Below are 27754 nucleotides of genomic sequence, written 5' to 3' on the forward strand. Positions count from 1 at the left end.
ACTGTTTCCCGTTACTAGCTTTGATCACTCAAATAGAATGGTGCATAAAGCAGCTCTGTTTGAAATGGACGTGACGCCACTGACTGTAGCCGTCAACAATACGATGCAATGGATGTCCGTTGTTTATAGCCTCTAATTGAATCGTGTTACACTAATGGTACCGACGGGTGGGAGGCTGTGATATGATTTATAATTAACCAACCCAGATCCGGTCTGCGGAGCATTGATGTGTTATTTGTACAAAAACCCTCATACAGTACTGTCAATTTCATACACGTTATTTTGACTTATGCCGCATTGTCCGTGAATCAACAGCTTCAGTTGGGTGAAATTTGCATAGATTACAAATTAATATTCGGTGGTACATCCTTCCGGGAGTCACCCACGCAACTAGCACACCATTTCATTTAAAGTACACTGAGGTCTCTTTTTAGGCGGGGGATACGTACCAATGAGGTAGAAACATTGGATACGTACCGCATGAAAAAAAACGCACAAAAATAACGTGTAACTTTGGAAATCCGCGTAAAAAATCGCAAAACAACAAAAAATATGTCAAATATCTTAGAAATGCATGAAACTTCGAGATCTGGTGTAAAATTGCAAAAATTTTGAGATTTCTGAAATTGAAAATTTTGTTTATACCATGTGTATTAGAAATGCATGAAGCGATGAGATATGATGTAATCTATCAAAAATTGAAAAGAAAAACGACTAAGGGTGCAAACAAAAATATTTTTAAGTGTCAGAGAGTTGACTTAAAAAAAATTCGGATATCACAAGATCTCGACGCTTCATGCATTTGAAAGGCAAAACAAGAAAACCGTATAACTTTGAAAATTTGCCCAAAAGCACGAGCCGCATCCATCTAGCAGTGAGATGATACTTTTTTTTATCAATCAGCATGTGTTTTTTGCGGGAATATTCTTCATTGTGTTTAGTTTCCATGAATGATGAAAACATAAAATTATTCCTTTCAATCCAAACGTGTGACAATCGATTAAGCTTTCCATGAGAGGTAGAAGTGAGTTCGTCTTTAAAGTTTTTGTCATTATTTGTGGTACACTTCCAGAAACGTTATCCAGAGACCAACAAAAAATAGTTCGTATGTCCATGAATTAGTATGACGAATAAATTGAAATAGTTTTAAGTCTGACTTCTTAGGTTTATGGTTTAGGTCGAAGTGAAATAAACTTCGAATAATAATAATTTTTTGGTATCGTCATCTTCTATGACGGTTTGACTTTTTAGAACTCATCACCCTGTAATTTCAAATGTAAATTCAAAATTCACCAATTTAGTATGGGACCATAGCTTCTCTATACCCGATACTTTCGGAAATCGGTGTAGGCGAAGTCAGTTAAGTTCGCCTAATGGATTGTTGACCATTTCATTAGAGTCGAAATTTTTGAAAATCAGTGTAGCCATCTTAGAGAACTCGTAGTGCGTTCCACATAACAATTTTGACTACCTTCCGGGATCGAAAACCGAATACTGGAAATCAGAAGTAGGATCCAAATGAAATTCAGAAACCTTATATGGTTTGTAAGTTTGTAGAAATAAATTAAGCCACCTCCGAAACCATCTTCCAAAGTTTAATTTTATACCTATTTTTGGCTTTTTACCTTTTTTTTATAAATATACAAAAATAGGTATAGAATTCGCTCAAACTTTAGAAAAATTTTCCGAGGCCCGGAGGGCCGAATGTCATATACCAATCGATTCAGCTCGACGAACTGAGCAAATGTCCGTGTGTGTGTGTCTGTATGTGTGTTGTCAACTAAGAGGTCGAGATGGCAGGACCGATTTTGATCAAACTAGTCGCAAATGAACCCCCCCCCCACAAATGTTCTCCCCGTCACCCTGAACGCTATTGAATGGTTTTGAGATCGGGTGGTTACTTTTTGAGTTATACGAAGTTTTATGTCAAAATTTTCAGTTTTTTGACAGTATCTGTCACACTTGACCTTGAAAACAGAATATGTTTCTATACTTAGATTCCACACGGTAATAGCTATCCAACAAGCCATAGATTGTTAAAATCCGTCCATTTTTAACGGAAATATCTATATTTTTGTATAAGCGACTTTTCACCTTATTCCATCAGTAGCAATTTTGAGCGTTGTATGACAAAGCAATGCTTGGGAGCAACATAAAACACGATTTTTTATACTGTTACATACATTTGTTTCCAAGAAGCCAAAAGACTGTGTACAGCATGATATTTTGCCTCGGACCGATTTTAGCACGGTTCGTTTTTTGCAACATAATCGTTCGAATATGACATATGTAAACCAGATGATGGAAGAATTTTCGAGTTAAAAGCAATTCCATAATTATTTTGTTTAAACCACTTACAGCAATAAATTCTGGAAGAACATAACACCCATCTACCATTCGAATCAGTTCGTCGAGATCAGCAAATGCGTGTGTGACAAATAATTTCACTATTTTTTTTACCTTTTTTTCGAAGATGATTTAACCGTTTTCTACAAAATCAGATTCATATGAAAAGTCGTATGCTCCCAAACAAGGTTCCTGAATTATGTTTGGTTCCGACCTCTGGTTCCGGAGCTACAGCATGATATGTGAAACCTAATAAAAATTGTGTAACTCATTTTTTACGTAAATGGCTGAACTGATCTAAGATTCAAATTAAATCTTAGAATCATCGAGGATTCAAATGAAAAGCTTTACGATCTTATAAAATATCTTGTTTTTCAGTCAGATCTTCCGGTTTCCGGTTTCGGGGATACAGGGTGATTAGTATAAAAATGTCTATTTCACATCAATTAATCAGGTTTCTCGGGTAAGCAGATTTGGATAGTCGATTACCACATAAACTTATTTCAGTTTTGGTGGTATTCAGTTTCAGATTCAGAAGGTACCCGAAAATGCAATTCGCACTACGATTTTTCAAAGATGTCTACATTGATTTTCAAACATTTTGAAACAAACGAAGACTATACAGCTCCTCCGGTGAATTTATCTGACTTCGGCTACACCGATTTTCGAATTCCGGTTCTAGTATCGAATCGTTTCTCAAAGCCCAATCGTTTTCCCCAAAAAAAAAACTAAATCGAATTCGAGAAACAAAAATTCAAATTAACATAAACTTATAGTCCCATACAAAATAATTAAATTTATCCAATTCTGACTTCCGATTCTGGAATCACAGGAAGTTGAATTTTTAAAATTCAAACCGATATAGAAGATGACAAATGAAAAGCTTTAAAGTTGGACTTAAAACTATTACAAATTTATTCGTCATATGGTCATACGAATCGATTTGGGTTATGCTGGTTCCTGAATACCGGCTCTGGAAGTACCTTAAATTACAGTAAACTCCAAAGTGGAACTAACTTCGACATATCATGGAATGTTTAAACGATTGTCACACTTTTAGATTCAAAGTCGATCCGATTTGCAGATTTCGAAATTGCAGAGTAATGAGTGATTAAGGTTTGAGGCCAGTGTGTTTTAGGGCGATTTAGAAGGCTATTTTCACGTTTAGAATCTTATTTTCTCAGAAACGGTGACGAATATAAAAAACTCAACAGACAATCTCTTAGAAAATTAGTTTAGATTATTCTGTAAAATTTCATAATGATCCATTGACTTTAGCGGTCGGGAAAGTCTTTATTGCATAGCTGAAAGCGCCGTCTTTCAACTTGTTCATTGAATATCTCGCCTTCGAAAGCATGGATCAAAAATCTATCGTGACAATGTCTAGATAATTTAAATTAGATGCGATTAGTGTATAAAAACATATATGTTGTAGCGATAAAAATGAATTGAATGTTATTTTTGTGAAGGTAAGTCGATTTCTATGGCGGCGCCATTTTTTTTTTTGAGAGGGAAATAAAATCGGCTCGAAAAGGCTGCCAAACAAGCGGTAGCTTTATTGGATTTATGTGATGTAGTCAAACTTGTTACCAAAAATATCAAAACTCTTTTGGCCACCCGACCGCATCGAGAGTCATTTTGCACATTTGCGAGGGAGCATGGACCATATTGGAATAAAAAAATACGCGTCGAATTTTTTCGAGTTCTTTACTGAAAAAATATTTAGATAAAAAATAAAAATTTTGGATGGCTGATTTTGCGTGGAATTCCCCACATAAAGACTGTCCAAGAAAGTATGAACGCAATTTGATTTCGCTGTAAATAATTCACAAGTGTTAGATATTCAAATTTTATTCGATATACTGATAATATTAGACTACAACAGCTGAATATTATTCTCAACATTTGCTACTTAGCCATTGTAGACTAGCTGGCGCACCTTCTTGCGAACGTTTCTCATTAAATTCCGTACAGACTTCTTGGCGACAAGTTTTGACACTTTTTTGCAATCTTTTTCGAACTGTTGACTGGTTTCGGCTGCCGAGACATGTTTCCTAAGATGTGCCTTCGTTAATGCCCAAAATTCCGAAGTCGAAGTTGTGGGCAATTTGGTGGATTCACGTCTTTTGGGACGAAAAACACATTTTTGGTAGTATACCATTCTACCGTTGATTTCGAGTAGTGGCAAGAAGCAAGATCTGGCCAGAAGACAACAGGATCCTTGTGGCTTCGAATCATGGGAAGAAGTGGCTTCGAATCATGTCGATGTCGATGTCTCGGACTGGTTTAACACTTGCCCTTCTCGCACGGTATAATATTGTGGTCCCGGCAAGGATTTGTAATCGAGTTTCACGTAGGTTTCGTCGGCCATGATTATGCACTTCAAATTTCCAGCAAGAATCGTATTGTACAGCTTTCGAATTCTCGGCCTGATCGATGCTTCTTGATTCGGACTACATTTTGGTTGCTTCTGCTTCTTATAGGTTCGAAGATTCAAACGTTCTTTAGCACTAAGAACATTTGACTTCGAAGTGCCCACTTTTTTGGCCACATCCCGAACTGAAACCTCCATCTTTGCTCGAACTCCTTCAGTATACGTTTATCCAACTGAGGGTTAGCAGGACCATTTTTTTTCGACCCGTTTTTTGTTTATCTTCAAAGGAGTTATCCTCACCGAACTTCCAGATTGCATTTCGAACGGCTTTTTCACTTACTCCTTCCATTTTTGCTATCTTTCTCAGTGACAGTCCACGTTCTGTGCACCATTTGTACACAATTTTTCGACGTTGTTCTGCTGAAAGTCCACGCATTTCGAAACAAACTAATAAAAACGAATAAACGGTGCGACCCGAGAAAATTTACAGAGCGAAACTACGCGATTGGAGTCCGATCTAGAGTGACTCCAGGTTGCTAAAACAAACATCTCAAAAGTTGTTTGGGTGACTCTGGGTCAGCACTCGGGCTGCTCAGATCAATAAACGAAAACGGTATTAGTGTCAGTATGATCGTAGCACCAGTCATGCAATGGTTCTGTACGCTATGAATCGGCTGCGAAGTCTGTTTGCTTTGAAGTTATCGTTACTTATTTCAAACATTTATTTGTCGGACATTCGCTGATCTCTTTCCTATCCTGGCGAAACCAGGTGGATATTCCATCGTATCCCGAACACTCAACTAACGTTTGTAACTTATTGAATTTTGTATGTTTCACGATGGCTACATAATGGTTACATTTATTAGATTTAGTATGTTTGAAACATATTTGTAACGACCAAATTGTATTGACACAACTTTTTTGAAACTATTTTTAAACTTATCCTAAATGAGTTCATACTACTTCTTGTGAAACTTATTCAGAAATCTAAACAAGTTGTGTTCAGAATCGGGTTAAAAATTATTTTGGAATATATTGATTGTAGTAGTTCAACAGTCAATTTTCACTGATCCAAAGTTACTGCTATGCAACATGTCGAACTTTCCATGATGTTCTATAAGTTGCACAGTTGCTACTGAAAATATACTCTAAAACAAGAAGCTTGTTGCATGTCAAACAATCAATGTGCACTTTTCCAATTACACAATAGTTACTAGGAGAGTAAAAAATTAAAAAAATAAAGAACAATGTGCGCTTGGAATAAAGAACAATGCGCGCATTGTCTTATTATACTGTGAGTCTCCTTGCGAGTTTTTTTAATGCTTTTTGAAGCTATTCGATGCTGTTGATTGGTGTTAAAAAATCGTTATCGCTCAAACAAACTATACTAATAATTCAATTTCCTCGAAAGTTGGTAATAAACAAATTTCATCTGTCACTCCAAATAGCATTCATTCACATTGAAATTTCTCTCGCCGCCACTCAAACAGTATCTAATCACAAAATATCAACATTTGTTTGCTACATTCTCCAAGCTCCATGTACACATTTTCCTAACAAGAGAATCACATTTCAAACCCTATCGGTTTTTTTTCCTGTTCCCTTACTTCCCACTTCAAAGCGCCTAAGCATGACAAGTGAAAACATCTGCTCAATCCGCTCGCCTGAAGACACACGCCTGTGACAATACGACGGTACGATAACCCAACTTTATTTTTCCTTACTCCCTGTGTGTGCTGGGGCCCCTGCAGGCCGACTAGCTACGGAGATAGTAGCAGGAAGCAGCACATAAGAGCTAAACAATACTGTCCTGCACTCCAATCGGCCAACCAACCACGCAACCAAAACGGAAAACCGAGAAAACATGAAGGCAGTGCTAGATGCTGTGTCATCGAAAGGAATGAAACTTCTTTTCGCATTTGTCGGTGCCTTCCAGGGTGATTAAAGTAGAACACACTTCATCTTCTCGCTTATCAAGTGGCTCAGAAGACCCTTGAGCAGAGCAACGGTTGTCGTCGAGCAATTTGTAATAGAGCTGAAAACTTAACGGTTCGTTATCGAGCTGATAGTTAACAAAAGCAACAACAACTACAACGAGAAGTCGAATCCAAACAAAACACGGTCTTTGGTGACAAGTGGAATGACACTAATCAGCATGGTCTCAAATTAACATACCCCGCTAATGTTTACGGTTGAAGGTTTCCAAGAATGGCTCACATGGTGATTAGGCATATTGCGGCTTGTTATAATTGGAGCTTTCACAAGAAATTCGACCGCAGAAAGCAGGCAAGTGCCGTGTCTGATTACACCCACAAAGTTAGTTTTATTCATTGTCGATTCCAGTGTGTGTGTGTGTGTCTGTCTGTGTTGATTTATTCACCAGATTCACAACGTAGAGATCACTTGCATTGTTTATAATCGTCAGATGTTTGACATGCCACGTCAAAATAATTACTTCCACACGAAATAGTCGAAATAGGCGGAGGGCCTCGACGTAGCGGAACAACCCAACGAAGCCTTGATCTTGGTAAGACTATCCCAAGGTTCAGCTGGCAGACAGCGTGGGGGTGAAGCGTTTCATTGGCCCGAATGGGTGGCAATGCAGCTAGCGGTAGATTACAAAGCATTTTCTGGACTTTCCCAAGGAGATTGAAGAGCAGCGAGTGCGAGGGGAAAACGGTTTTGGTCAAAGTTTTCTCTCCTTTTGCCCGCAGTACACAGACACACTCACGTACACACCCCCACCCGACCGAACAACCGTACCAAGATGGGTTGGTCAGAAGCCCTAACTCCACAACGGAAGCCAAGTTAAGATGAACGAACGTCGTCTGGCTGGCGTTCGATGGAGCATGTAGCATTGGGCCCAACAAAAGAACTTGTTTTGACAGATTTCCCCCCGAACTGCTGCCTTCAGGTTTCGCAAGCCCAGGCGAATGGCTGTGTGAGTGGGTGTCTCATAGTTTTGGGTATAGTAGGCGTCTTGCCCGTCTTGCTGCCAACCAAAAAGGCTTCACATGAAAAGTTGTTCGCTGGTTGCTCACGGTTTCCTTTCCTGATCAGGGAACTCCGTGGAAAATCAACCAAGCATTTCGGCCAAGACCGGACAAAGGAGAGGGTATGGCAAAGTGGGAAATAATTGGATTTCATCAATTATTTTCGATCGTGGAACCCATTTTTCGGGAATGGAAGGTGAAGCCTAGAATAAACCGTAAAACCTGCCACGGGATGCCACATTTCAGACTCGCTAGTTAATGATTTTTCCAATGATCAAATTCTGTAAAAGAATAGGCAATAATCGTAGAGAACCCGAGTCTACTAATTCATACATCGTGCATATTTATTTTATACATTAGTTCCTTTACTATACTCTTCGAATTGGTTCGAATATCGTCACTGCGATGATCGTTGGATTCCATTCTTCGCGAAGCATTCTTCATCTAATAAATTCATCATATCTCGGGTGGGTAGCAGTAATGGGGGAGTGCTGAGATATGGTTGATCACACACTAATACAGAAGAAAACATGTTAATTTGCTGGTTTCAAAGACGCGAATGAGATTTTGACGATGATCGTTGCATGAATATTCGTTCCACATTCACGTTAAGTCATTCGGGAGTATGTTCAATGCGAATAACGACTGCAAGGAATAGATCAATAAGCAACGAAGCAGCGTCGGCTTCGTTCATACCCGAATATATACGAACAAGTCCGAATATCAGAGCGATTATCGCGTTCGTTGCATTTTTGATATTCAAGCAACATTGATCTTAAGAACCTTTGCTCTGTTCGTCGACCTGAATCGAAAGCATGAACCTTACTACGTAACTATTTTTTTCTTTCGAAAATTTATTATAATTTTGCACGCAAAATTATTTAGGAGCATTAAACATACATTGAGCAGCGTGCAAATACGCAGTGGTACGAAATACGTCTGAGAGCATGAAATACGTCTGATCGGCTCGACTACTAATGAAAAAATGAATTAAGCTGGAATAATACGATGACAGAAGTTTCGTATAAAGCAATGTCGGATAATGACAGATTACTAGTGGTTTCGAAATACCCCAAAATTCGAAATTCCCTATTTTCTCCTACGCATATACTCAAATACACTCTCGTTGAGCTGAATCGAATGGTATATAACACTATGTGTCTCCGAGGCTTTTTCAGAAATTCTTTTCCCTTTACATAGAGAAAGGCAAAAATGGAAGAAAAATTGACTCTGGGACTGGGACAAGAGAACAAGAAATCCCGAACAAAAATTTGCATGAAAAATAGCCGCAAAATTTTGAAAATTCATGAAAAACCTCGCTCTAAAAAATTTTGAATTTTACAGGTGACTTAATTCCTCATACAATGTAATTCATAAAGACCTAATTTGTCAAATGACGGAAAATTTTATTTGTTATGACTTAATTTTAGAATAGCTTGAATTTTACTGGTTTCGACTGTAACTTGCTTTCTGCTAGCAGGTGCGACTGTATGAATTTAAATGTACCTTTTACCAACCAAGCAGATGTATGCTTCTGTGGCTCAGTCGATTAACAGACGTACATGTGATCCGATGATTCTCGGTTCAAGTCGCGGCGGTTGGTATTCTTTTTTCATTTCAAAGTATTTCATGCATGGAGTTTTAGACACAATATTAAATGTTCTTCGACGTAAATTTGCGTGAACTGCGACGCTCCATTTATGTGCATCTAATAAGATGTGAAATCACAGGGTTTTTTTAAGTGTGCTGTTTTAATCCACCTTGTGGTGTAGTAGTGCCTTTCTCATGTATACTATTGTGGTATTCCATTCAAAAATTTTCTCTTCGATTTTTGAAAGAAACCAATTACCTAGTATAGCATACAGAATGAAACAGTGCTTTGCTCGCGTAGGCCATCCTTAAGAAAACGAAGTGGGTTCACTATTATATGCACTTCGGACACCGGAATCCGAGAACCGCCATAATCGAGCCACCAACGGCCACCAACTAACATGACGTACAAACTCTACTAGTTTTTATTCAAATTTTGAAGATTTTATACAATTTATTGATCTACTTTTTCCTAATAGATATCTAAATGCTAGGTATCTCTCGCGGAGTAATCAGAAAAATAATCAAAAAGTACGAGTATTTGATTATGAACTCTCCGTTGGTTTTTAGTCAGTTTTTATTTCCAATAGCCCAACTAATTGATCTTCTATGATACATCCTTCTACAATTTATCTAATTCTAGCAAATCAATGTAACATATGTAGTGAACTGATTTTGATTCAGATCATCTACCAATAACATTCAGGGTTTCAAATTAGGCTATGATTAATTCAATTAGTTATATATTCTACCACCTTAGAACTAATCGGCGAGGATACAAATCTCATATCAATAGCAATGTAAGCCCTGAAATTGTTTTGAGAGATATCGATACAGCTATGCACAATCTAATTCTTTACATTATTGAAGTTAGGTGTCCATCAGTTCTAAAAGCTCAAACTAAATTCCATTCTCCCTCATCTATCAATGTTCTTGTAATCCTACTATGGAATAGTTGAGGGTTGAGTGGTTTAAAGGAAAATTAAGCTGATTCGCTGGACAAATCAATCCATATTTTCAATCTTTCTAAGATTCCAAATCTTTTACTTTCTGGTCCTCGAAAAAAAAGTTTTAGCTCTCAAAGAAGGAACTCAAATACTCCCTGCAAACGGTGGATAAGATCAAAATCGACAACTTTTCCAATTCTGTGAGTCCTATTGACATATCAAGTTGACATTACTGAGACAAATTATGATGAAATCATTAGTATACTTAAAAACATGAAATCTCCGAAGATTTTTCAAAAATTTTATTAAAAATTTTCCCGATGTTCCCTTGAGACTTTGCCATCAATTTTGCAAGTGTGTTGAATACTTATTCTTACACATAATCGAACAGAAGCATCCAAATTTACCCTTATGTTTGTTTTATTTTTTAGCTTTCATTGTGCTGTTATTGATAACAACTAAGGAAGCTCTGATACTTCCTTATTGGTTCAAAAATGCTGTTAAACTCTTGAAAATCTCTGGACGAGACATGGGGAATTGGCCCAATTTCCAATGGAATGTCGAACATAGAACCAGTATGGTACAATAAGTTGTTTCAACACTTTTACTGAACATCTCGCATAAATGCAACATTGGGTATTGTCTCTTACTTTTCACTTGTCAAAAAAAAAATCATGATGCTAACATATTTGAGCTGGTAATATTTTTCCCGGACTTTCACTAAAATTTCCGACTTTTTCCCGATGAAACCAAACTTCCGACTTTTTCCCGTTTTTCCCAGTCATTCGCCACCCTGTGTAAAAGTATTTTTCACAGTTCTTGTGGAATTTTTCCCTTACGGAAGGCATAACGAGTAAAAATATTATGAGTTACTCACCTAAGAAAACAAAAGATAAAGTTTTTGTCGAGCTTTTTCAAAAGTGGTTCAAAAACTAACAGCTTTGGGGATTTTATATGCAAACGGAGAGACCAACGTAATACAAACATTTAATATTTCAATTTTTACTAAGAATTTTTATACTTTAACTCGATTCGAAATAAATTTATTTCAGCATATTAGGTATACAAGTATTCGAAGGTACACCAAGCCCCAAATTTACGCGCCTTGCAATTGTGTATATGTTTTCATATATGTACGTATATGTAGGGCGCGTAAATTGAGACTTTGGTGTACGTCGAAATTAGTGAAACTCTGCATATTTCCAGTTTTATAAAAATCAGATTCAGGTAAAACCTTGCCTCCTAGTTTATATTTCAAATGGTTGACTCTACTTCATTTTGAAACTTATGTTGTTGTTATTTTATTAGATTATTCAATTCAAAGAATTATCATTGACAACTATTAAGAACTTTCGAATTGAATCCAGGCTGGCTGCATGCAAGGCCCATCACGCTATACCTATTCAAATTTCATCTCCTACGAAATTGATGAGAAACGGATTGGAAACACATTAGCAATTTCCAAAATATGTTATGGTTGGATTATAGAGGCTTTAACCTTAAGATCATTCACCTCTTCGGGCCAGAAAAACTTACTGACCCTATGTGCGGGGTTGGGAATGGAACCCAGGCGGGCTGCGACTTACCCATCACGCTATACCCGTTCCCTTATGGTTGGAACTCTATTATTTACTAAACGGACCAACTCCAAAACGGAACTCACTCATTTTTCCCAACGATTGCTTAACCGATTTTCACAAGCTTAGTTCGTCTGTGTGTGTGAGTATTTAAGTGTTTGTGAGTGTGTGTGTATGTATGTGTGTCAATAATGTCACTCATTTTTCGCAACGATGGCTTGATCGATTTTCATACACTTAGGTAAATGAAAGATATCATAGTCCCTTAAGTTGTTATTGACATTTATCCGTATCAGACTTCCGGTTCCGGAGTTATAGAATAAAGTGTCATTTATTGCGACGATGCGAAAAAAAGAAAAGTTATTATTAATTTGATATAACTGTCTACAAATCGAAAAGCCTATGTTAGTTTATACCCAAAGAAACATTCTTATTTTATTCAATTTTTGAAGAAAAAGGTGAGAGGGTGTTCTCGGAGATGGCTGAATCGATTTTCACAAATGGCGGATTCAAATGAATGCTACTGAATTTCATCTTGATCTGCTTTCCGATTCCGGAGATACAGTGTGATATGCACAAAAAAAGAAAAAAATATACTTATTTTTTTCCGAGAAATCAAATCAAAATCAAGTGAATGGTTTTATGGTCCCATAGCCTGCTGTTGAATTTCATTTGGGTCCGACTTTCGGTTCCGGCGTTATAGGGTAATATGTAAATTAAGTATAAAATGTGTACTACATTTCCTCGGAAATGGTCTAACCGATTTTCACAAACTGATATTCATGCGAAAGGTCTTGAAATTATTTAAAATTTTCAAGAACATTTTTTACAGATTCGATTTCCAGTTTCGAAACTAGAATGCGATAAGTAGAAATTTTTCAATTCTATGAGTATTTTTTCACAAACGATGGCAAAAACAAGTACAAAAATCCCATAAAACTAACTAGTTTATAGAGCTTATTAGTTTGTGGGCGTATAAACTTGATTCGGAACTAATAGTTCCCCATTCGCTGTTCCGGAAGCACCGGTTATAGTGAAGAAAAACTCCGACAGTAGAACTTACTTCGATTGCTCAGCGAGGCTAGAAGCAATTTTCACAAACCTTGATTTGAATTGAAGCTCATATTGCCTCGAAAGCTACTGTGAAATTTTATCCAAATGTGTCCTCCGGTTCTGCAAATACACGGCGATGAGTGTCAAAACTTTCAAACTGCTATATAAAATGACGATACCAAACCAGTACGCACCCGTATGAGCTGGCACGGAAGAAGAAAACACAACTCGCCTTTCCATACAATGCATACAGCAGACTTTTTTCAATTTCATACACGTTATAAAGAAAACGAAAACCAACACCAAAGCTGATTACATTACTCAGATAAAGCGTGATCGATTTTCACAAACTTAGGTTCAAATTAAAGGTCTTATGAACCCATACAAGGCTTTAGAATTTCACCCAAATAGAACTTTTGCTTCCGGAATTACAGGATGAAGAGTGTTAAAAATGTATAACGTCACTTTAAGCGGCGAAGCCAAAAATGTTTCTAAACTGAAATTCTAAACTGGACTCGACTGTTCCAATTATTAGTTATTGTTAGTAGACGGCCTATCATACTATTCCCGTCTCCTGGTTTCCGATTTCCGATTCCGAAAGCATCAAAAATAGTTTTTACGTTTCGTCTTTGACTCATCAGTGCAGAGCAGTTCAAATTGAACTGCTTAGTGCTAAACTCGGCAGTTCAATTTGAACCGCTAAGCAGACGTAAAGTTTCTGCTACTTACAGAACACGTTTTGTTTTCCAACGGAGTGCGATGTTTTTTCTGACGTACCGAACAAAAACGTGTTTTCGACTATTTCTGGCCGATGCAGGTTTGGTCATTTATGTGCCCTAGCACAAAATTTGGCTAACCCCTAAATGATCAAAGATAGTGTTTAAATACTCCACAATGATACTCAGACTATTTTCTCAGAGATGGTTTGGCCGATTTTCGTGAACTTAGGGTTAAGTAAAAGATCTTAGAATCCCAAATAAAATTCCTGAATTTCATCTGGATCCAACTTCCGGTTTTGGAACTACTGGATTGAGCGTTCGCCACCTAAAGCGACGAAGTGAAAGAGAGAAAAGTTCTTGACAAGGTTCAAAACAGATCCAATTCGTAGGTCGTTGTGACAATATTGAGTTATGTTAGGTTAAGAGTTCTATGTAAAGGCGAAGAAAAATTTATTCAAACTGCCTTAAGAAATAAACGTATCTATGAACGAGAAACAGCTGAAGCCCATAAAGTATAAAGTAAGTACAAAATAAGGCATTCCAAACGCCAAAAATCCGAAAGATTTTGAATAAATATGGAGTATCTTAGAATCCCAAATAAAATTCCTGAATTTCATCTGGATCCAACTTCCGGTTTTGGAACTACTGGATTGAGCGTTCGCCACCTAAAGCGACGAAGTGAAAGAGAGAAAAGTTCTTGACAAGGTTCAAAACAGATCCAATTCGTAGGTCGTTGTGACAATATTGAGTTATGTTAGGTTAAGAGTTCTATGTAAAGGCGAAGAAAAATTTATTCAAACTGCCTTAAGAAATAAACGTATCTATGAACGAGAAACAGCTGAAGCCCATAAAGTATAAAGTAAGTACAAAATAAGGCATTCCAAACGCCAAAAATCCGAAAGATTTTGAATAAATATGGAGTATTGACGACGACGTAGTAGGCTTACTAGATTCAATGATCACATATGGTATTTCAATGAAGTTAAAATATGCTGTTTACCGATCATTCTTCCTCCCTATTTAGTACCGGTTTTGGGAAACATTTCCGGTTTGAAGCTCGAGAATAGGAAAATGATATCCAATAAACACTAGTATATAGCAACCATCGTTGGATCAAACAGACAACAGGAATTCATAGAACCATACAATAATCGGAATTAGCATTCACTTGTTCAGGGCAGAGTTATTCCACTCCTGCAATGCGAACGGATTGATATAATTTCCGAAATCATACCAGTGGAAAATTTCCATTCAGCTAATTATTAATAACTCGGACTCGTGAGCTTTGTCAGTGACTGGTCGCTTCGAATGGTTTTGTGTGTGTGTGTGTGTGCTAGAGAATAATTGCATAGCTTAGAATGGAGTAAACTACACGAACGGCGAATATTTCAGTTAAATGATAATCGGTGAGATTAACAACGGCTTGCACTAGCACACGAAAAATAGTTCAGTGTATTTGGCTCGATCCGTATAATAACGAACCAATCTTCGGAATTCGTTTATATTTATTAGCTCCAGCCAACCCGGAAATTGAAATGAAATTTTGCCAGAACATTTTTTCATTTATAATCTTATTATAAATTGGCTCACACATGACTTCTGGGTGAATAATGTGTCACACATCAATTGTTACCATGCTTTTAAGAGATTAACTAATTTATGTTATAAACATTAGTAATGTCCAATGGGATTGGAGACCGGGGCTAGTTGACCGCAGGTTGGCTGAGTGGCTTTTCTGAAAAGGCTATTCTGCGCAGTGGTGACATCTACAATGATTTAGGTGGAGCATTACGTCACCCACGTACCGACGAAATTTCAGGTGTTTTTGGGTTGTCGTTTGTGCAGGGACACGTTTTTGTTTTCTTTTTTCGGCACTGGTGAGTAAACTTCTGTTTTTTTAAGGTAATACGTATAACGCGGATCAATTTATATTCGATTTCCGAAAAGGTTGTACCATTGGAAAAGGCATTCAAAACTTTGCAAAATGGCATATCGGTTTTCCGTAAAACATTACTTTTATTTATGTTAATCGTGATTGCTCTCGATAACCTTTATTGGGGCAGGTTGGCCGAGTTTTGTGCGGAGTTGGTTGGCCGAGTTGTAATTTTAGCTTAGAGCAAAGTTTACTTGGATATTCGTGAAATGTTATCCTTTTTTGGACGAAATTGACATCATTAAAAGCTGAAAATTGTCGATAGAAAAGATGATTTGTTCTATGAATCAAATGCCATCAAAACTTTTTTGTCACAGATTGACCCATCCCCGAACAAAACTCGTCCATTAGTATAGAACCTGCTGCAGGTGAAGGTCATCCTGAAAATGTCAGTCTTTTCTTTAAGGCGAGTATGAGAACTGATTCGGAGGAGCGTCAAGACTGTAAATCGCGAGAGTCCAAAACAGTTAAAAAGACTCAAAAACCTAGAAGGGGAGGTTTCTCACGTACCTAGAATACAAAAAATGATGCATACTAACTTTTTTCAAATAAGAAAAAAGATGATACATTTGATGTGTTTCACATAGTTTTTCAAACTCGGCCAACCTACCCCAGCTCTGGGGTTGGTTGGTCGATTTTTTTCTCTGTATTTCATTGTTAATAACTATTTTCCTGATTTTTACTCAGGAATGAAAAAAATCACACATGTGTTCGAAAGGTGTATGTCCATGATAGAGCAAACCGTTTATCAAAAAGTCTAACCAGAAAGAGTACAGGAATTCCGAAAGCGAAACTCGGCCAACTAGCCCCGGTCTCCCCTATAGGAGAAAATGCCGACGACGAAGTAGACAAATTCTATCACATTATAAACAAAATCTTAGCAGAAACTTTTCCAGTGAAAAAAAGAAGAAAAAATCATAATACCAAATTATCTGTATGGTTCAATTCACAACTGAGCAATTCCAGAAATGCTTAGCAGATCATCAGACTCGACCTTCTCCGATTTGGATGAAACTTTGCACATGGCTTCAGTATGGCAAACCATAAGTTTTGAACCGATGGAGAGGTCCATCCGACTCACGACTGATTTTTAAAAAGGGCGTATGTATTTTTGCATTTCACAAAAATTGCCTTTTTCCAATCGTTATAACTCGGAAACCGTTAATTGTACAAAAATGGCGTTCAGGAAGAAGTTGTAGACTATCGATTGGGCTCTCTAAAAAATATACACTAAACAACATTTTTGATTTCAGTTCGGGTTTACATCTCATCCAAGTCAGTCGATAAAACAAAACCGCTTACGTTGGGGACAGAAGAAACCAAGTACAGTATTGTGTAGTGAACAATAGACCTCGAAAATGAGTGAACCAAACGAACAAGAGCTACCGCCGGTACGAAAGAATACAATTATTGTTGACTTCAGACAGTGCAAAATTCGACCTTCGATACGAGAATTTGAAGGTTTGCTTAAGGAGCAAATGCATTTTGACATTAAACGTGTGCATTTACTTCAATGCAATAAGACCAACAATATTATTTATATCCAGTTCTATAAAGAGTTGGATGCAATTCAATTCGCTAAAGACAATAATAATGTGCACTATGTGGAGCATGAAAATATCAAGTACAACATTCCAGTATATATGGAAGATAGTGCTATAGAAGTGCGTGTGCATGATTTACCCTCATGCGTCCCCGATCCTTATATTCGCGCAACTATGTCCCAATACGGAGAGATTCTCTCTATCGAAAAAGAAAAGTGGAAGAATTTTTTCCCCGGTATTCTTAATGGCGTACGTTTGTTACGCATGCGCTTGAGGAGGCCTATACCTTCTTATGTGACATTCGGCCAGGATACAAGAATACCGTGCAAATCACTTGTTACCTATGATAATCAGATGGCCACATATCAATATTGCCAAAAAGCTGTTCTCTACGGTAAGCCATGTGATAAACCGGACAAGGAGACAACTATACCAAAGGACAACGGTGCTTCCTTTACACCAACCCCAAGCAACCCCAGTACACCTGTGACAGTCACCAACAACAGGAAAGTATCCCCTTCAACGAAACCATCCAACGTAACCCCTATAGAACAAAGTACACCAGCTGCAGTTAACAGCTTACCATCCAACCAATCAGCAACTGCAAACAATATACAACAAGGCGCATCTACAGCAATGGATGACGAGACGAACCACGAACAAACTGCCCCTCAATCAATCTGCAGGTTTCAATAAGAGCTTTAAAGTAAAATTTATCAAAAAAGAATCGAAACCCTGATTATTTTAAATTTAATTTTTTTGGTTCATTTTGAAATTATTGAGAAAAAAATCAAAAAAATTTTTCAGTGTATGTTTTTTTAGAGTTTCCTATTGATTCCCTACAACTTCTTCCTGGACGCCATTTTTGTACGATGAACGGTTTCCGAATTACAAAGTTTCATCCAAATTCCGAATTACAAAGTTTCATCCAAATACATGTGCAAAGATTCATCCAAATCGGAGAAGGTCGATTCTGAATTTGTCACTTTTTCGTCTACTCATTCCTGAAATTGCTCAACTAAAACATCTGAAAAGTAGAAAACGAAAAGCACACAAAATTTACAAAACATCATTTACATTCAACACATTGCGACCCTCATCTTCAAAATTACTTAGACCTCTGCAATCAACTCAAAATAGCCATTAACACAGCACATGAAGAATATAACCACAAAATTAAAAACGAAATTGAAAATAAGAACTTATCCTAAGATTTTTTTAACTACACAAAAACTAAACTAAAAAGAAATTTTCCATCCCAAATGCACCTCAACGAACATGTGGGAAAAATTAGTACAGAAATCTGCAATCAATCTGCAATTTTTTTTTCGGGAAGTATATACATCGTATTCAGAAACGGACCGTGACCGTGAGTACTCTTCTTTCATAGCTAAATTTTCCAACTTCATCTACGTAAACTATCTGTCAGAGCATGACATTTCGACTGCATTAAAAAAACGCAAACGCAGCAAAAGTGCTTCGACCTGACAGTATACCACCAATATAAAATTTTGCTATATTGCTATTACACTGCAACTACAACTACTTTTCAATCTATCACTTAATAAATGTACTTTTCCTAAAATATGGAAATCTTCTTTACTTGAACCAATATTCAAATCTTCGGCAAAATCTAACATTCGGAACTACCGTGGAACACACACTTTCTCATGCATTCCAAAATTATTTGAAAAAATTGTAAACTAAGAACTTTTTCATCAACTTAAAAATGTAATAACAAACAAACAACATGGCTTTTTTATAGGCCGCTCAACTACATCAATGGGTTGGCGGTTCAATGCATAGGGCGCTGGTCTTACAAACTAGTTGTCGTACGTTCGAGCCACGACCTGTAAGGATTTTTAGTGTCAGTAGGATCCATAGTACTAGCCATGCAATGGTTTTGTACACTAAAAATCGGCTGCGAAGTCTGTTGAAACAGAAGGTCAAATTCCACTACAGGAATGTAATACCAAGACTTTTTTTTCAACTACATCAAATGTCCTTAGGTTGCTGTCAGAGTGAAAGCGGTCTTAGGTTGCTGTCAGTGTCAAAGTCACGCGATGCGTCTAGGCGCGCGTGCGAGCTAGTTGCATTTGATCAAATCAAACCTGTCAGAGTGAATGCGATGCGATAACAGTACATTGCATTGAATCGCTTCGCTTCGCATCGTGTTCCGCGTTTCTCTGACATCAACCTTAGAATTTGTGACATTCACTCTGGCAACCACGTAGAAACACCGACTTTAGTAAAGCTTTCGACCGTATTGACATACCATTACTTCTATACAAACTAAAAAAATATGGTTTTTGCAATGACTGAGCGGAAACATATATTGGAGAACCCAAATGAATGAAAAACTAACAGAAAAGATGATTTATTGGAAAAAGATACGCTCAGAGACAGGACTCGAACCTGCGTTCTTATGTATTCCGTGCATACGCGCTACCATTTCGCCACTCAGAATCTTGTTTTTAGTCACTCTAAAACGCCAGTCAGATATAGTAGAACGTACATCATTTTCATACTTAACGAATCGTGCACAAATAGTTCACTTCCAAAACATACTGTCTGAACCAATTAATGTAACAACTGGCCTTTCCTCCTCTTGTAACCTAGCACCTCTCCTTTATGCCTCTCATTTTACATATAAACGAAATTTCCTTCATACTAAAAAACCTAAAAGTGCTTATATATGCAAACGACATGAAACTCTTCCTGGAAATAAAAATATCACCGACGCTGTAATATTCCAGAACGAAATTAATCTATTCCACATTTGGTGCTGCAAAAGTCTACTCCAATGTAAAAAACCTGTTTTAATCCACCTAGTGGTGTAATGATGCCTTTCTCATATAAATCATACTACCATATATAATACTGTGGTATTCTTCAAAATAATTTTCTTAAAATTCTTAAAATTCTTAAAAGAATAACCGAGAATGGTTTGTTTGATCGTCTATTGATCAAAACTATCAATTGAAGAAGATTTTAGGTCGATTTAGAAAACTTTTTACGGGTTTTCGCCCTTTTCAGTGATGGTAAAAAAATTTAACACACTTTACCCTATATTTCCGGATCCGGAAGTCGGATCCGGATGAAATTCATCAATTACGTATAGGACCACAGGACCTTCCATTTGAGCCTACGTTTGTGAAAACCGGTCGCGCCATATATGAGAAAAGTTAGTGCACTTATTTTCACATTTTTTTTGCACATTTTATCCCATAATTCCGGAACCGGAAGTCGGATCCTAATAATATTCGGGAATTTTGTATAAAACCACAAGACCTTTCATTTGAATCTAAGTTTATGAAAATCGGTTCAGCCATCTCTGAGAAAAGTTAGTGCAAAAAAACGTCTACATTTGCTTGATGAAATAAATAAATAAATCGGGTTGGTCTATTGATAGGACCAGGAAGCATCTCGATCAAACTGTGCTTTGGACAAGTACGCTGTGTACGATCAGTGAACTTTTAATTATACGTTGTCTAGAGTGTTTGTCGGCCTAACGCAAGTTATATTCACATTTATATACATTCATTTATTCATTTCTCTTCATTTTCAGGTTAACCTAATGTGCCAACATGTTCTTAAGAAAGAATCGTGCACGAAAAAATCGGAGACTATTAAAAATATTAAGGTATCTTCAATTCGATAACATTGGCTCGAAAATTTTCTCCTCCAAGTAGGGGCGTTTTTTTTATTCGCGCGTCACTCGTCAAACTGACTTTTTTCGGGTTTAAAAATTTCACAAAAATAGGCTTTAAAATTTCCCAAAAAATCATTAATTTGATCGCTTTTTATCAAATCGTTCAACACTTATAATATTAATACTTCTCCTACGAATCAAAAATAATTAGAAAATGAATTACATTCTATTTTATAGATAATTATTTATTAATCAATAAAAAAATCCGAACCTTCAAAATGAACAGTCGTTACATTTTTACGCCCCCCAAGTCGTGCAGTCCTAGGCTCAGGCCTCATGCGCCTAATCGTAAAGACTTCACTGGCAATATAAGAGTCAGTCATACTGCAGCTTAGAGTGTGATGGATTGGAGAGAGGCTCAATTTTATGAAACCTAAGCATATTCATCTGACCAATGTAGGCTTTGTTGCCCTACATGTTCAGTTGAAAACCATACGTTAAGTTTAGAAGAATTTTTACGTTCAAGATTCAACCGGAAGCCGGTTCCAGATCAAATTGAATGTTATGTTACCATGAAACCATTAATTGATGAAACATTCCATTTCGGAGTCTTTTAATCACTATTTCCGGTACTTCCGGAACCGGCAGCTGGAAGTCGGGTTTGCCGAAGCGAGTTGTTTTAGATCTTTAAAAAGCGATTTCTACAAATATGTTGTTTAAAAGTTGGTTTTCACTGTGATTACATCGACTCTCCATATGACAAAGAGAGGAAAAACTACAAACTTTCCTCGTGTTTCTGGGTCTTCAAATGACATTTTAACTGTCTAGATACTGGTAACATGTTTGAATTCATGAATCTGCCCTATTCGAAGAGATACTTTAGGTATTGATTCAGTAGTTATTTGCTTGCCTTTGTCTACAGTAGGCAAAGTCCGTGATAATTGATGCCCCCGGTAAAATTAAACAAAAAACGTGCTGAATCCACCTAGCAGTGAGATGATACCTTTTTTTTATCAATCAGCATGTGTTTTTCACGTGAATATTCATCGTTGTGTTTAGATTTCATGAAACTATATTAATTTTGGAACTGCAAGACGAATCGAAGATAGAAATTGTATGAAGCCTTAAAATTATTCCTTTCAATCTAAACGTGCTACAATCGATTAAGCATTCCATGAGTGGTAGAAGTGAGTTCCTCTTTAAAGTTTTTGTCATTATTTGTGGTGCTTCCAGAAACGGTATTCAGAGACCAGCATAACCAAAAATAGTTCATATGTCCACGAATTAGTATAACGAATAAATTCAAATAGTTTCGAGCCCAACTTTGAAGATTTTTTGGTATCTATGACGGTTTGAATTTTAAAAACTTGTAACAATGTAATTGGAAGTCGGAATCGGATAGAATTCACCAGTGCTGTATGGTTTGTAACCATAAGTTTGTTTCAATTTGAATTTTTGTTTATCCAATTCGTTTTGGCCTTCTTCTAGCTTTTCCATTCCCGATACTTTCGGAAATGGAGTTCAGGAATCGGTGTAGGCGAAGTCAGTTAAACTCGCCTAATTGATTGCTGCTCAAATCGGAACGTAATGAAAAAGGGTGCTGTGCCTAGTCTTATAGGTGCTAAGAATCAATTGCATAAAACAGTATTGAAAATCGTGTTTCACTTTGCTCCGAAACATTGCTTTACCATTAAGCGCCTAAAAACTCCTACTACTGGAATAAAGGAAAAAGTCGCTTGCACAAAAATATCGATATCTCCGTTAAAATGGACGAATTTCAACAATCTATGGCTTGTTGGATAGCTATTACCGTGGGGAATCTAAGTCTGGAAACATATTCTGTTTTCAAGGTCAAGTGTGACAGATACTGTAAAAAAACTGAAAATTTTGACATAAAACTTTGACAATAAACATATAACTAAAAAAGTAAACATCCAATCTCAAAACCATTCCACAGCGTTTAGGATGACCGTGAGACCTTTCATTTGCGACTAGTTTGATCAAAATCAATCCAGTCATCTATGAGATCTCGACGTCTCTTTGTTGACAACACACAAACAGACACACACACGGACATTTGCTCAGTTCGTCGAGAAAATTTATTGCATTCGATTCTTTGTATCATATTATAGTGATTTAATGACTATTTTGCTAATCAAGATCGTACAATTTTTGCCTATAAATTGTTTAGGATTCATTTTTGAAAAGCATCCAACGCATTTATACCAAATGCTGGTCTCAAGGGGCTAGACACTTTTTGACTCGAGCCCGGGTTGCGGTACAATGCGTAGGGCGCTGTTCTCACAAACTAGTTGTCGTGTCTTCGAGCCCCGACCGAAAGGATTCAAAGCGTACGTAGGATCGTAGTAGGAGAAGATGTTCGGTTGCCGGCAGTGTTCGGTTACCGGCACCCCACCGTAACTTTTGACAGAAAGCAGATAACGTCATTACGACAAATATCATATGTGTGTAATAGCAGCACATTATTTTTGTGCCGAATCAAACCGAAGCAAACAGACGCTTGTACTCTTTGCTGCATTCAAAACAAATTTTAATTACGTGAAATTCAACAAAAAGCATCATAAATTGAAGAGCATCAATCGGAAAGGTGAGTGGATTAATATTTATGAGGTGAAATCGATTTATTTCGTGATTTAATACCGGATGCAACCAAAGACAAAAATTTTCGCAACCAAAGATTTGTTTTGCCGTTTTCAAAATGTCTACCGATTTCGGTTACCGGCACCCCATTTTTTCGACAAATCGTGAAAAATTGCCAGTGATATGCAGGCTGCTTTCGAGACAAAGCAAGCCAAAGTTTTGGCCAAACATCTAGCTGCTCATACAGCAGATGCTCCGGCTAAGAAAAAAACGTGGAAGACCGGCCAAATCAACGCCAAATCATCGGCCAAGAGAGCCAAGGTGAAGTCATCATCAGACAATGAAGACTTTTGTCCAAAAGGTATAAATTCCGGGTTTTCTTTGAATAATTATATTCTTTACTTATATATTTCCGAAATTTTTTGGGGTGCCGGTAACCGAACACCTTTTTTGAAATGGCCAAAATTTATCACTTTACTAAATTGATAATAAAATTTTTTAAATCAAAGGAATCAACTTAGTTTCTTAATCAGTTATTAGCTACGGACTTTAGCTTTCGATTGATGTATCGATGTCCGCATAATGTGCACTAAGTCAGAAGTTATAAGCTTAAAATAAAAAGGTGCCGGTAATCGAACAATCTCCCTAACTAGCCATGCAATGATTCTAAACGCTTCGAGACGGCTGCGAAGTCTTTTTGAACAGAAAGGACAATTCCACAAAAGGAATGTAATACCTAGAGTTTGACTTTGTGATAACTTCGATATCGTTATCGGTGAAAGGTTGTAGATTATACGGCCCCTGCCGCAAAACTCTTTTATTTTACGGTGAGAACGATATCCTCAAAACTAATAAATCGATTCATTCCAAATTTTCCGGTATTGTTTCTGATTACTATAGCTAGTTAGTGGAGAAAGGTTTATGCGGAAAAGACTTTTTTGCATGATTGGTCATGTTTTTTCTTTCACAAATAAATACATAATTTTTTTTAGAAAAAAAAAATTTTTTTTCGCGAAACCCTTCTTTCACGAACTAGCTATAGTAATTAGGTACAGCACTGGAAAATTTGAAAGGAATCGATTTATTAGATATCGTGCTCACTGCAAAATGAAGGTGTTTAGTGACAGGGAAGGCACTCATTCTTTAGTAAAATTGATCTTCCCATCCGTGTAAAACAAATGATCTGCCATACAAAAGATTCGCGCTAAGTTTCGACCAAGTAGCAAGTCGATCCAATGTTTGTCATCTTTTCTATTGTTAAATTCTGAAATTACTCAAGTGGTCTAAGAGTATTGGATGTACATAAAAGATAAAATCCAGCGCTGTTTGAGAAATTTTTGATTGAATCGTTTTTTTCTAAAACTTGAAGTCTAGGTGAACTGTTTAGCATTATTGGAAAGTATCGCACAGTAAACAACTGGTAATTTTGTGACAGATTACTACTTGACACCCAAAATGAAATACACCTGTGTTTTTGGCCAGATCTTAATTTGCTCAAGCCCCCACTTCTGCCCCGAAGGACTAATTCATGCAAAAACACTGCTCTCGCATCTGTTCCCGTCGTAGGTTTTATCGAGTGTGAAGCGCCGACCCCGACAATATTAAAACTTTTAACCCAGATCCATCACCACCCGGCGCCCCAAAACAACCGATAATCCGTCGCTTTCCGAGCACAACAAACAAGTGCCAACTTTAAATTAACAACCTCCAGTTCATTATCGTGAACTTCACGAGAAGTTCCTCGGGACCGGGTTGGGGACCGGAAAGAAAAATCGCAACCGAAACTTTGCCTTTCGTTATCAAGCAGGCAGAGTTTCAAACGTCACCCAGCAGCGTACGGGTAACCATCCCCGGTTATGTTAAGGATTTTGGCAGAATCTTTAACGGGATCGGATGACAACTTACGCCCCAGGTTGAGGGGGTCCCGGTCTTAAAATGGGAAAATTAAATTCGGCTCCGCACAGTCACACGCATCCGGCAACGGGAATCGCCGGGCTGGGAGAAAGGAAATTGGGGGAAAAGTCCTCTACTTACATTTGATTTATGGAAATTAATCCTTCTCGCTGTCTGCCTCACTGCACTCTACTTTTTTCCGCTCGAAATCTCCTTTCCCCCTTTGAACGAGAGAGTTTTCACTTACTTTTCCTGGTAGACCACCGACTTGTGTCAGAAAAACACACGCAGAACTTCCCGAAGTGGATGGTAAGCTTGGGAGACAACTGTTATTTTCGGGAATTACGTCTGTATGTGGCACCCGGATTAGGTTTCGTGCTACGATTTTAACTCACTTGTGTGATTCTGGTTCTGGACAGGATAATGTGGATTTTATCGTTGGCTATGGTCCTACCGCCTTTGCCAAGACCGTTTCTTATTGCACTAATTATGAATCTTACGGACGTAAGCGGAACACCAACAACAAGGTTGCGATTCGTACAGGGAGAGAATATCGGAACGAAGTTTCTATTACGGTACTATATCACCTAGCCATTGCAAGCAGTTGTAATGGTTTCGAACTCATTAGTACTCAGAACACCACCGATTGAAACAGCTACTGCCTAGCACCCTACTCAACACAATATTTGATTTTATTCTCACATTCACATATGATGCAATAAGTCATCGCTAATTTTCAATTGAAATACATCTGATACATTATTTTCTGTCAATCGACAGACACATTTCTTATTCACTGACGGATGATCAATTGCATCCACTGAATCGAATCATTTTGAACGACTGATTTTTCCAAAAGCTTCTACAAAAATTTTGAATAATACACCGACTCACATACTTCAAACCGATTACTCGAAAGTTACCAAACAATTTTCAATTCTACGTGCTCATGTGCATTTCTTAAAACACCGTCAATAACAGTGACTCACTTGATTGAACTCTTATCTTTTCGAGAGCGGTGAACAGCACAATCGCACAAACTGCACTTAAATTGATTAGCTTCCAAAACACTTCGTTCGTTTATAACGCTTTCTTCCAATGCAACTAACCCGCACCGTCGTCCCGTGTTTATTTATTAATTCAATATTTGATGCTGCACTTTCAGCCGAATAACTATTTGCCTTCTGTGGCCGGGCGTCACACGCGTACGCATGGAACGAAAACACACGCGAAACACCACGTTGATGCGCGAAGCCAAAATTGACGAACGCCGAACGAGAAAACACACACGCTAAATTCCACGGCACCACGTTGAACGGAGGACGAATCTCTACTGAAGAGTGTATTCCAGCTAGCGGCTGTGCGCTGGCAATGCTTGGCCAGAAGAACAACAACACAGTGTACGATCGGCACAAACACACGTACCGCTTCGGAGGACAGGTTTCTTCCCTGTCGGCTCACGGTGAGAAGAGACCCCGGTCGTTCGGTGCATGTTGTTGCCTGTCGCTTTTCGATGCGATAAGCGAACACCCGGAGTACCGTTTCACGAAGGAAGAACCGTGAGTAGCGAAAAGATGCATTCGGGCGCATTCGTGAGATATTTCGACGTGAAATGAGAGCGCCTGTGGGAGTTCAATTCCCACCGGATTGGAGAGAATGTACGTGTATTGGGCAATTCAGGTGCCGAAAATCTCTGTACACTAGTTAAAATCGCATAGATCCCTTTTGTGAGGCAAGTTTGCAATCAAAGAGAGTGATGCATAGAGATAAAGAGAGAGAGAGAGAAAAAAAAGAGAGAAGACGACGCAAGAGCGGGCGAATTCGCTCTTATAAGAGCATTAGTGAGTTGAGTTTGTTCCGATTGCTAGTGAGTTAAAGAATACAGAAGCGAACTTAACGAAACAAATTTTTCTCTTGCCCACATATTATGATTATGCTCCAGATGTTCCAATATCTCTCAGTCAAAGATAGGCATCGAAATATTTCAAACAGTTCTCTCACTGTCTTTTCAATGAGGAATCATGCAATATAACTTGATCACATTAGGATGTTTAATATTGCGTACGGTTAAAGCTGTTCAGTAATCAGAAGCATCCCAAACAAACATGTTTGAATGCATTTCTCGGTTGATTTTTCATTAGGGCGTATAAGCAAGTGACAGTTTCTCTTTAATCACTCTCTCTCTTTCGATTATTGTGATGTGATTAAAAACGTGTTCTTTGATTTCACTACTCTGTTTGAAAGTCGAAAGTTTCGGGTACCATTTTATGCAAAGAGTTGAGTGATAAACGTGGAAACCGCTTGGTGATTAATAGAAGAGAAAGTAAACAAAGAGAAACTGTCACTTGCTTATACGCCCTAATGAAAAATCAAATCAAGAAGATATTTCCAGTTATATATATATATATATATATATATATATATATATATATATATATATATATATATATATATATATATATATATATATATATATATATATATATATATATATATATATATATATATATATATATATATATATATATATAT

General features: G+C 37.4%; 1 protein-coding gene across 2 annotated transcripts in view; it reads right to left on the bottom strand.

Moving 5' to 3' along the window:
* LOC131435037 (leucine-rich repeat neuronal protein 3-like) overlaps positions 1–26742 on the bottom strand; it is a 584845-nt gene extending 558103 nt beyond the window's left edge. The window contains exon 1 of one of the 2 annotated variants that reach the window (XM_058602505.1): positions 25364–26742. The gene's annotated coding sequence lies outside the window, so the exon portion shown is untranslated. The remainder of the gene's footprint in view (positions 1–25363) is intronic. The other variant, XM_058602504.1, reaches the window with a different exon arrangement.
* Between the last annotated feature and the right edge of the window lie 1012 nt (positions 26743–27754).

Source organism: Malaya genurostris, chromosome 3 (assembly GCF_030247185.1).
Source record: "Malaya genurostris strain Urasoe2022 chromosome 3, Malgen_1.1, whole genome shotgun sequence".
NCBI lineage: Eukaryota > Metazoa > Arthropoda > Insecta > Diptera > Culicidae > Malaya > Malaya genurostris.